General features: G+C 39.7%; 1 protein-coding gene across 5 annotated transcripts in view; it reads right to left on the bottom strand.

Moving 5' to 3' along the window:
- The window catches only part of TOX (thymocyte selection associated high mobility group box), a 293124-nt gene that overhangs the window by 203335 nt on the left and 77227 nt on the right, over positions 1-12562 (bottom strand). The window contains exon 1 of one of the 5 annotated variants that reach the window (XM_034668100.1): positions 1963-2083. The exons of the other annotated variants lie outside the window; for them this stretch is intronic. The gene's annotated coding sequence lies outside the window, so the exon portion shown is untranslated. Of the gene's footprint in view, positions 1-1962; positions 2084-12562 lie in introns of those variants that run through there. 5 annotated transcript variants of the gene reach the window in all.

Genomic DNA, 12562 nt, shown 5'->3' on the forward strand with positions numbered 1-12562 from the left:
AGTCTCATACTTCCTAATCTTTGTAATTTCCTGATATTTAACAGTGTCTGACATATAAGAAACATTCAGTAAGTACTGAGGGAGAAGCTGTCTGGATAGCTATCTTTTACTGGTATACAGCTCAGAAACAACCTCATCTTTTAAAGCATTTTAAACACTTTGGGTATAAATGTTTCTCAAATGATACTGTACAATCACCACTTCCTTAAAAAGCCTCCCCAGCATAGTTTTATTGGAACATAAATTACTATGATATTCTCTGGGGCTTATTAAGTATGTTCTTGGTGTTGTATCAATGGCTACAGGCCTTTATGCTTTGAACGTTCTTAGAAGTGATTATGTTTAAAGTAGTGTTTTAGGATCCGACATACCTATCTGGCTGTCACGTTTTTGTGGTCAGTTACAGGTCTGACACTAGTCCCAACAACCAACCCTTGTCATAATTAGTTGCTTCTAAACGCAGTGATCTAGGAAACCTTATCACAAAGGCTGCTAGACTGTGTATATAACATGAGTTCTGATAACGTGGATTATATCTCTTCTGGCTGCTACATTTTAATTCTGTGTATTTGGCTTTATTTCTCTCTCCAAAAGAAAAAAAAAACTGTCTAAGCTCTAGAAAAGTGAGGGCATTATTATCCCATGCAATTTAGAGTGACAACATGTCCAAAGATCCATTTGTTTCCTAAAAGTAAATATATTAAAGTGCATAAAATTCCCAAATGAGTCAAATTTGACAAAGCTTTCAACTAATGAAACTATTAAAGGTAAATATGAAAGTGTTTTTTAATATCAACTATTAGCAGAAAATGATAGTGCCATTGAAATTCCTTTATAGTTTAAAGGAAGTTCTATCAGCAGCCTAGCATCTCATTCTGAAATTGCACAGAAACATAGATTTGCATTTTATCTTCATCTCCTTTGATATGAAAATATACTCTTAGTGAAGAAAAGTTTAAGGTTTTTAGTGCTATTTCAGAAAAAATTAATAAATATATGATGGATAAGAAAATATACTTGACTTAGACTCAGAGACCCAGGATCCAGCCCTGATGGCCCTTAGTGTTGCAGTTTTGGGCAAGTCGCTCAGTATCTATTTGTAAGATCTGTATTTTGGCGAGCTGATCTTAAAGTTCCTTCCCAGGATGAACCTCCCTGATTCTCCTGAACCTATGCTATTTCTTAAGTGAGACTTCAGTACAGTATGTGTCCCTGTGTTGGGGGTGGGGTAATAAGAAAGACGGAAGGAAGGAAGGAAGGAAGGAAGGAAGGAAGGAAGGAAGGAAGGAAGGAAAGAAAGAAGGAAAGAAAAAAGAAAAGAAAAGAAAAGAAAAGAAAAGAAAAGAAAAGAAAAAAGAAAAGAAAAAAGAAAAGAAAAGAAAAGAAAAATGGTAAGCTTATCCTGTCAATAAATTCCCCAGTTATTTATTTAATTTAATTCACGGATATTCATTAAGCATTGACTGTATACCAATATGAGACTGAAGCCCAATCCCTGCTCCCCAGAGGCTCACCATTACCCAGCCCGGTAGGTAATACTGATAGACAAATAAGGCAGTGAAGTTCGTATGTCTTAACCAGGCACACAAAGCCTTCATGATGCAATCTCAGCCCTCCAATCTATAGCCTCCTCTATAGCCTTTCTAACTCTATAAGTGTTGCATTCCGAACACACCAACTTGATCACTCCAGCCGGGGAATATCCACGACACTTCCCCACACCTCTGCTCCTGCCATCCTCTGCCGTCTTCCCTGCGACTCACAATCGGCCTGGAGACCTCCTTCCTCAGGGCCCCACTCAGACATCATCTTCTCAGCAGCACGCCCGCTCTTTGCCCAGGTAGGACTTCATGCGTGCCCCTCCCACTTCGTACCCACCATTGTCACTGCGCATGTGTGTGACTACCTCCCCCAAGAAGAGGACTCTTCAAAGACAGGGTCCTTCCCTTGCTCCCATTTTACCTGTAGGACTAGTGGAGTTCCGGGAATGAGTAGGCACTCCGAATTGCCGACTGAGTAAAACTGAACTGATAGCGACAGGTGTGCTCCATGCGTGGTGTAGACGTTCAGGGCTCTATAGTTCTCTCAAGGTGCGTCAAGAACGAACACAGCAAGACAGAAGATTATGCACGGGATCTTCACTTATTCAAAGCCACCTGTCAGTTTTAGATTCGTCTTACCATTTTATTTATCCACCCATTCATTCAACCACAAGTCAATACTGAAATTGCACAATTTCTGCGTATACTTTCAACCTATTTTTTTTTTTTAGGATAGTCCACAGTTCTACATCATTCTAATAGTTTACTGCAGAGTGGCTCTTGGTGTGTAAAGGGCAGGATTTTAGTGACCAGGAATGTCACGAACCAAAGGAAAGACTGAGGCATGTGTAAGGAAAGCGACAGAAGAAGGAAAGCCATGAATGAGACTACCTCGTTTTTTTCCAATGGTAACAAAACAAGGATGGGGGTGGAGGTTCAACTGGTCACTTTTCCGACCTACAGGTATATGCACCATGCAGCATCATGTTATAGACTCTTCAAGTCCTCTTTCAATTTGATAAATGAGCTATTTTCCTTTAGCAATCTGGGTTTGGATAAGAACACTTACAAGATCTGGAATCCACTATTATTGTCAGTCCTAGGAGCCTGTAACCCTTGGACACTAAGAAATGCTATTAACAGCACTTGCCATTTGAGTGACATTCAGGTACCATGTACTGGATAGAGCAATTCTATCATTTCACTTCTCCAAGTTTCAAGTTGCCAGAAAGAAATGTGTTTCACTTAAGTTACAATATGTAACAAATCTTAGTCTTCTGTGCCCCTTGCTCCAAGAGCACCCAATAATTGGATGCAAAATTTACGTGAGAACATGAAGTGATGCGATACAGCTAGAGAATTGTTATAAAGACACAACACAACACACAAGCAAAAAAAACAATGTCCCTGTGATTAGGCCAGAAGGCAAGGGAGAAGCATGGAGAAGGGGGTGGAAGGTGGAGAGTGACTGGTGGAGGCTTCCATGATAACCATGATTCCACTGGCTAGCTCCCCGTTTGCACCTTCACACCTCTCCATTTGTGGTCTCACCATGAAAGCTACAACCTGTTAAAGAACCAGACCAGGTGCAATCTGCAAACGCTTCCGGGTTTTGGTTCAATGTTAAAGTTGTGTCCAGGTTATGTATCCCTAGGCTCTGGGACCTAACCGGCTAGTAAAACACTAGGTAACTGAGAAGGTCAAAATTTCATATATCATATATAAAATTATCTATCTATGCTACATATATAAAAACATAAATTATTTATAATATGTCATATATATGTATGTATAATAGGTCATTTATATATACGTGTATATATATGAAACATCTCCAGGACACAAATATATCTCTGTATCTAAGAGATGTTTGAATTACAGACCATGAAATCATCTTTCAATTGGACTCCAAATCAAAAAATGGGATCTTGGAGATTTGCAGATGTTTTTGCAGTTTATTTCCTTTATTTGACTGTTAGTCACATGAAATGTGTCTTTATGTATGAACAAGTTAGTTTTAACTTTTCAATGACTTAAAGATAATTCAAGATGAGGAAATGGTTTCTTTTTAAGGCCACCCTGTTTGACAGCACCAACTGGTTTGAGTCTAAGTACCTTTCTAAAACATTCTTGATTTGCCGCACAGATTTATATCTTTTCATGTTCACTCTCATCATTAAGCCAATTATGAAGGAATTATTACCTTTGCTCAATATGATTTTTTATGGACTTCATTGAAATAGTCTCATCACTCACAATACACTCAGGAGATTGGTCCATTGCCCAGAAGCGCACAAAGGATATTTCTGGCGAACTCCCATTAGCCTTACGAGGAGTTACCCATGTACATATGATCCTTATCAAGAGATGGATACAGACTTCTATATATTTGAACAGGGTAATAGATCCCTCCTTGCATAACTTTGACCTACTGCTCTTCATCACGTGCTTGTTAGCCAGTTAAATTTAGGAGGGCTTCCTATTTCATGGCTATCCCATGTGAATTATTAGGCTTTGACTCCCCATCATCAGGTCTTACAACTCTGTTCAAAGCAGAAACAGCTTTGAAATCTTTCAAAGCATGACTTCATTAATAGATGATATACTAAGCACTAGAATTAACTGTATGGATTTGTATCTATTACCATGAATTTGTATGAAATAGCAATGGGCTCCCCTTCATAAGAAAGTCCCTTTAATATTGCTAATCAAAATATTTTTATTTCCATAATTAAAACAGCAGCACATGTTTGGCCCATTTGTGCCTGACTTATCATTCTTCAGTAAGAAAACGAGGGTTTCCCCCTTTTTAAAAGGAAATTTATAAATATGCTAGGCACGTATTTCCAGCTCTTAATTTAAAACTGATGACTATAATAAGAACTACAAAAATGAAATGTTCTTTGTTCAGAGCCATAATTCAGAAAGATGGCTTATTTTACAAAGGCTTAGAAACTATATATTTTTCTATCTTCTTAGACATGGAAAATGGATTGTTTGCACACACAAAAAATCATGATATATGCTTCTGGCTATTTCAGCAAATGGATAGTATTGGGGACATCTAATATATATTATATATATACACACAGGTTTTATATACATATATAGGTTATATATATGAATATTTTTCTAAATAATACCAGAGATGCAAACCCAGAAATGTGGATCGGGTTGGCTCCTTTATTTGGCTATAATGGCAGTCAGTGCAGAAAGTTATATCTTTTCAAAGAACTTTTCTTTTTCACCCTTAGGTTTTTCAATAATAGCAGATTTCAGAACTGCTCTTCATATAAACAAAGTCTGCTTGACCCTTTAGAGTTACGTTAAAAAGACAGATTCTGATCTACCAAAGTTCGTAAAAAGACGACTTTAGAAACATTAGCCTGACCATCACTTGTTTTTAAACTGTTTTTATCATTGCTGTAGTTTTTGGCTTGATCAGCAAATAATATCTTCCCAAACTTGGAGGTTCACAAAGTGGTAAAATTCGGAATTGAGGCTTTGGAAAATTTATTTGGTTGCTAACAGCATACAAATAGATAATTGCTTGTTTGGGGCAGGAACGCTTTAGAACTCAAGTACTTTTCCCCCAAGGGAATTCATACTGTCATTTGTTTTTATTTTCAAAATGAAAACAAATGGCACTATAATTCCTAAGGGCAAAAATGACTTCAGTCTATTTCTTTTCCTCTACACTCTCCTCTATTCATTTTTAGTTCGATGGAATATACAGATAGTCTCCACCCTCCCACCCCCATGACTTCCACCGCCGCAAAATGTATTCACTCGCTGTACAGTAATTAACAGCTCTTGACTGGAAAACTGCCAGCATGTACAACGTGACACTCTTCCTTTGAACACTAACAAAGTGCATAAGTAATTTATGTTGGATTAAATATCCCTAACAGGGACCCTTAAGTAACCCAATCACTTTAAACAGGCTCCACATGCATGCTCCAGTGCAGGGAAAATGTCAGACAGTGATAACCCACTAATAGCACAATTCTAACTATATTCCAGTCATTAGCATTTTATGACATCAATCCTCATTAAACCTGGCAAGGAAAAAGATACTAATGTTTCCCAATTTTACAGCCAAGGTGGAAGAGAAATGGAGAAAATGTAGACAGGTGCTGTCTCCCAAAAAGGATTAACATTTTTTAAAATGTGGTAGCAATTTTCTGTTAGTACCTTTGTTTGCATTGAAAGAGAGACAACAAAGAGGTAATGGCTACAAGGACCTCGATGGAATTCAGCCAAGAGTGAAAGAAAAGACTGGTATTTCAGCCATTGTACTCACTGCTAAAGCACTGTGCCAACTCATCTTCCAACCCATTATATGAAATTTAATTTAACCTGCTATGCAATTAATTCAGATGTTCAGCCTATTTTTCTCATGGCAGAATCCCTCACACAATGCCTTATTTAAATATTAATCAGTCCTCTTTCAATTAGGACTAATTTGCTTCACAGGGTTTCTCTCATCTTCTGATTGCAGGAAAATGGAGGTAACTTGCAACGTTTGAGGATAATTAACATGGTATTTTTATAATACTGATACATCAAATGGGACCTTAATGAACCCCGCTGATTCCATTTAGTAAAGCATGCCTCAAAGTTATAATCAAGAGGAAAGCCATTGCCATCTGTTTAAAATACTAAGGAGCACAATTTAAACACAAAATGCTTATTTCTCTAAACTGTCTATTGTAGAGGTCTGCAAAAGTCATTTTTCTATGCAAACTAATTGTACAGTATTTTAATTTGAACCTTTTATTGCACATATACAATACGGTGACATCTGAAGATGTAGGGGCCCTGTTTAATTAAATGTTGACAACCACAGAAATAAGTAATGTTTGTCAATGTTACTTTTTCTAAGCACGCTGCGCAGTTGCCGTCAGAGCAATGGTAGTAAGTTTTCCATTTCTAATGAATCTAATATTTCACAGCCTTTTGTTTAATATTTGAAGAACTTTTCTTAACAAAAGCCACCGAAGCTCTAGGAAATGGAAAAACATCAGCATACGCTGTTGGTTTGCTGCTTCTAACGTCATAGAGTAAACAGCTTAACATTTACACATGGCCAGGTGTGCGCAGTGTTCCATCTGCTTCCAGGCAGGTTGAAGGTCAATGTTTTAGGCTTTGAGCTGTTCTAGAGTTCCTTGGTTACATCCAGGTTATGGAGGCTATTGGCTCCCGAGGTCATTATCAAAGCACTCAACATGTTCCAATGGTAATAAAACATGATTGATAACAGACTGCTTATTTACAATGTTTACACTATGGCCACAAGGATTTCCTCTGGTACCTTTAGAAAAGGTAGGCATTAGCTGTGTAGGTTTTAAAGAGGAAGTGGAATCTCCCCTCATTTTCTTTGTAAAGCAACCCTACCTGCTGGATCATGATGGCAGAAGCAATCGAGGCCAGAATTTCATTTATAAAGACAAAACCGAACATCCGATGTGAAATACCACATTCACACGAAGTATCAATCCATCAATAAAAGTATCAACTGAGTGCCTAAGGTGTGTTTACCAGAGGCAAAGAAGACATTATCGGGGGTACAAAGAAGTAGAGATAATTCCTGTATGCTTATGGGCCGGCCAGGGTGGGAAATACATTCCAGTTAGACAGGAGAGGGAGAGCAAGAGAGACCACGGTTGTATAAAAAAGAGAGAGAGGGAGGGAGGGAGAGAGATTAACTAGACAGGAGAAAGACGATTAACTTGAGACATTACGGAAAATAGCTCAAGTTTTGATATTTCATTAATTTAAATTAACACCACATAGAAATAGCTTTTTTTTTGTTGTTGTTACTCTGTTGAGTTTAAAAACTTCTAGGACAAGATCTAGACATTTCTCATCCCGGTGCCCACAGCAGTGCCAGGCTTTACATGCCCTGGGCACAAGCAACTGTTTATTGATTTGAATAAGATTCATGTGCTTATTTGGCAAATACCTGCTGAGCACATACAATGTTCCAAGCACTGTTTAATCACTGGGTATAAATTAGCGAACAAAAAGATAAGGCATATCCCTGTTCTCAAGGTGTTCAAGATCGACGGGGGAGAGAGAGACATTTCAAAAGATAAACAAACCCATGGGATAACTTCCAAGCATACAAATCTATGAAGAACACCAAGCTAGGTATTAAGGATAGAGACTCAAGTGTGGGGACATTTGAGATTGGATGGTCAAGAAAGGCCACTCTCTGAGGAGAGTTAAGAACTGAACGACAATGAGCCAGCTTCAAGGAAGACCATGCCAGCCTGAGAGAGCAGGATGGTGGCAACTATCAGGTCAGAATATGCTCGGCTGGTGTGAGGAACATTAAAAATAAATAAAGACACCAGAGAAAAATACAAAATGAGGTTGGAGAGATGAACAAGGGCAGGAAAATGCATGGCCTTGCATTTCATGAGATGAAATTGGATTTTCCCCGCTGAGTGTAGTGGGAAGGAACTGGAAGGTTGTATGCAAAACAGTGACACACTCTGATTTGTGTTTCTCTCTCATCTTCTAGATGGACAAGGGATGGAGAGGAGTCCATGGAAAAGCAAAGGGGCCAGTTAGGAAGTTTCTGCAGCAATCCAGGTGGGCTGCTCTCACAGGATGGCTAGAGGAGGGTTCTCAGAGGACGTGGGAAAGAGATGCAGCTACGGGTGAAGGGGAGAAAGTGTAGGATCAGAGATGACTTTGAGGACGTTGCCTTAAGCAATTCAACATCTCTTTCCAAGATACGAGGGAAGGCACAGCTTAAGGGAAAAATCTAGAGTTCTCTTACAGTCGCTTTAATTTAATTTATTTTGGGGGGGTAAGATTTCTTTAATTTTATAAGTAGAGCTGTAACACAGTACAATCAAATCATCAAAATAATATGTAAATCACTTACTATTATTAGTAAGTCTACGAATATTCTTTTCAGCACTTGCAGTGTGAGGCTCCCGAACCTTTGTATATGCCATGGGCTCTGTACACATCGCTCTTCTCGATGCCTCTCCCTTTAGCTAATTTCTACACTTTCCTCAGTTATAACAAATGCTGACACTTACGATTGCTTAGACAGTGCCAGGCACTTGGCTAGGTGCTTAAATGACATTATTTCATTTAAAATTCCCCCCAAACTCTCTAAGTTAAACAGTATTCCAATTTTCTATAAGAAAGCTCGGCTAAGAGAAGTTAAGATTCAGTTTGGAGGTCTGTCCAAAAAGCGTGACCTGATCACAAAGGACAGTGAGGCCCTTTCTGTGTGCTGGGCATGTCCTCTTGTGAGTCTACAGAGGATGTGACACATGGCCCCAAATTGTTGGACTCTCCTCCTATGAGGTCCTTGAGTGCAGAGATCATATCTAGTAAAAAACAAAACAAAACAAACCACTCACTAAAAACAAACTCTCCAGAGTGGCTACGAGGGGCTGATAGAAGGGACAATAACGGGGAGTCATTATTTAATGGGGAGAGTTTCGGATTGGGGTGATGAAAATGTTCTTGAGAAGAACGGTGGTGATGGTTGCACAACAATGTGAATGTACTTAATGCCACTGAACCATCCACTTAAAAATGGTCCGAACGGTCAGTGTTACGTGATGTGTATTACCACGATTTAAGAAACAAACTATGCCCAACCGCTACTCCTGCAGGAAAGAAGGGATCTCTTGGAATTTATCACAGACATGAACATACAAGTTGGCCGAGGATCTCTTGGAATTTATCACAGACATGAACATACAAGTTGGCCGAGCCCTGAGTTAGAAGGAGAAAGATGGTCTTACAGAATTGGGGCAAGTCATAACTCCGTGTCCAATCACGCCACCATGTCAGTGGAAGGAAACGATTTAAGGCATGTACATGAAGATGGCAGTCAAAGAAGACTGTCTGGCCTCTTGAAATATTCGGTCCAGAGAATACGTTTCCTGGTAGCAAGGAGAACAGGGTGGAATGGCCCCAACAATGGCAGTTGGTTAGGCCTCCTCAAATTATTTCCATAGTCTTTTCTTAGTGGCTGTGCCCTTTCAGCCTGAAAATCCCTGGAATCCTCATGGAAGCAGACTGAAAGAAAATATAGCCAAATAAAAATCTCAAATACCCAAGATGTTGACTTGCATGTTTACCGGCTACAAAAGGACCTTACCGCCGGCTGTCAGAACTGTTGTTCCAGTCTGACAGACAGAGGCCGAGTTCTTAAAAACACTTCCCGCAATGCCCAGGAGTTCTTCATGGTCTCCCATCCAATTACTTACCCTTGCAGCCCGAGAGATTGTATCTGTCTTGTAGTTTAAAGACAGAACGGCTGCCAACAGGCCAAAACGATCATTAATAAGTTAACTGTTACCAGATAAGATTGAAATCTATGCCAGTCCTATTTTAAAGTAATCTCTACTATAATTACTACACAAAGTGCTGCCAAGACACAGACTCGACCGTGGGGGTGAGGCGACGTGGTGGTGATTCCATGCACCGCACAACAGGTGCGCTCGGCCTCGCCTGTGTGCCCTGCCCTGGCCCCCATGCTCAACCCCCTCTGTGAGCAACACACAATGCTTGACATGTATTCACCATGAAACTGACGCTTTACAAAACCTCCTGTCTCCTTAAAAATGAAAACAGAATGGCTTGGTTCTGTTGGTTGGTGTGACGCTATCATCTAAGAAGATGTGCCCACTGTTGAGTGCAGAAAGTAGGGAAGCCCAACTAAAGAGCCCCACCCCCCACCCGAGGAAATCTAAAGATGAGTTTCTAACCAGCAGCCCAGCTCCCTTCCAGCAATCTACCATCATCACATTTTGCATCTGGATTTTTAGAGCTGGAAATGAGAACAGCAAACTGGAGAAAGAAAAGCCGGTAAGAGTTTTAACAACAAATCCATATTTGGCACTGATTACATGCCAAACACTGGGCCAAGGGCTTCCAAATATGAACTTGATTTATCTGAGCAACTCTAGGAGGTAGGAAGGGTTATTATCCCCATTTCATAGATGGACACATGCAGAAAACACAGAGGCGATGAAGAACCAGCTTCGAGTCTCACAATTAGTAAGTAGTAGAGAAGAGGGTAGGGAGGAAGGTAAGTGGGGACCAGGAGGAGGGACAATGGGGGAAAATTTCAGCAGATAGAGGGAAAAGGCAGCATGTCCTCACTACTAACAGTCCCCTGCCATCACCCAAGCTTGTTCTCAATGTCATTTTCATGGACCCTACAGTATTCTTTACTGGCCTACTCTAGTACTGAATAATTACCTGCCTAACTGGATTTTAACTGAAAAAGTAATGAATGAGAATGTTAAAGCTGTCAGATAATAGTAAAAGAAAACACAGTAAAAAACACATTCCTCCCACCCTGGACCTCCTGGACGCGCGACCACCATGGACATTTTGTGTGTGTGTCCTCTGCTTTACACTTCTGCCCACTGATTACACATTCTCTACTTATTGCTGCCTGAATCCACATCTTGTTCTCCTCTGTTGTACTAACAGGTTAGTTCTGTCCGTAAAAATATGAACCCATGTACTTAATTTAATAAAACAATGGATCCAATTGCTAAGCAACTAAGTGTGTGCATGGTCAGAAATTAGAACCAATCACTTCGTAACAGTTATGATGACTCCAGTAAGCCTGTATAATTCCTATTATGTCTAACTTCCATTCCTACATTATATTTGCTTAAGAAAAACAAACAAATTCCATTGCTGGCATATAATCTCTCAAGAGCCGATCAATGGCCCCTCTCTTCCATCATTTTTTCACCTACTCTACAAAGCATTTAATGAGAAACATTGTGTTCCAAGGATGCTCGATCCTGAGGATACAAAGCCTAAAATGGCATGACAAGAGACCTCTTTTCTCAGCCACATATAGCACAATGTGAACAACAAGTCATCATCATAATAATGATGACAAAAACATAATGATGCGAGCAAGGATGCTGATGAGAACCCACACTTGCAAAGTTTGCTATGTGCCAGCAGGCAATACTGTTCTTGTGGCTTTACAAATGTGAACTCTTTAGCAGCGTAACAACCCCAGGAGTCTATTACTTTTATCCCCAAGAAATGACCCAGAGAGCTGAACACTCACTTGGTCCAACTAGCCTCTCAGCCCAGGCACTAGCGCTAGTCTTTGCCCCAAACCATCACGTGATATTGTGCCCACAGCAGTCCTGGTCAGAAGATTCCAGAAACTCAGTAAAAGGAATGCAAGTCAGACTTGGGTGGTGGGAGAAGGGTTTTAGGAAAGCTTCCAGAAGGAGGTGGTCTTTGAGTTGAATTTTTAAGTGTGGATAAGGCAATCGGAGGAAAGGGTTGTGGTGTGGGAAGGGAACAGAGTATCTAAAGGGATCGAGTCCAGAAACAGCTGATCCCTCTTGGAAACTACGTTTGCTTGATGTGGACTGAGGTCACTTTAAGGAGCAGAGGGAGAGGCTCAGAGTTAGGTCTCTCTCCATGCATAGGCTCTTATCCTGCTCAGACCTGGGATACTTTGTTATCTCTACTCTGCCTCAGCCTGCATCTTACAGAAAATTCTTGTTTGAATTTTTAATAATTTCAGGACCACAATGGTCTCTGTGGAGAGTACAAATTTTGGAAATCCTTAAAACACCTTCTATCCAGAAAGTAGTGAGGCTCTTTCCTAAATTATGAATGAAACTATTATACATCAATCAATGAAATGAAGTTACACTCAGAAGTATTAGGTAACTTACCCTTCTTTTCTATGCTGGCTATCAGTATTTATATTATTTATCCCATTTCTAGGATGAAATTGCTTTATTCATTACTGCTATTAAAGTTGGTATAAATTATTCTTCATAAATTTGGTGTGTGTGTTACTCTGAAGATGTTTAATGTTACTTATCCTGATAAGGTCCAGGTTAAAGGGACTGCTTTATTTTTTGCCTGGACCATCTTTCTATCCTTTAAAACACATAGACCCTTTGCATGTCCTTTTTCAGTCTTTGTGTGTTTCTCCTCTTCCTCAAAAACAATGATCCTGCTAAAATAATTTCTGGCAATTCCTT

This window comes from Ailuropoda melanoleuca, chromosome 9, assembly GCF_002007445.2.
Source record: "Ailuropoda melanoleuca isolate Jingjing chromosome 9, ASM200744v2, whole genome shotgun sequence".
Taxonomy (NCBI): Eukaryota; Metazoa; Chordata; class Mammalia; order Carnivora; family Ursidae; genus Ailuropoda; species Ailuropoda melanoleuca.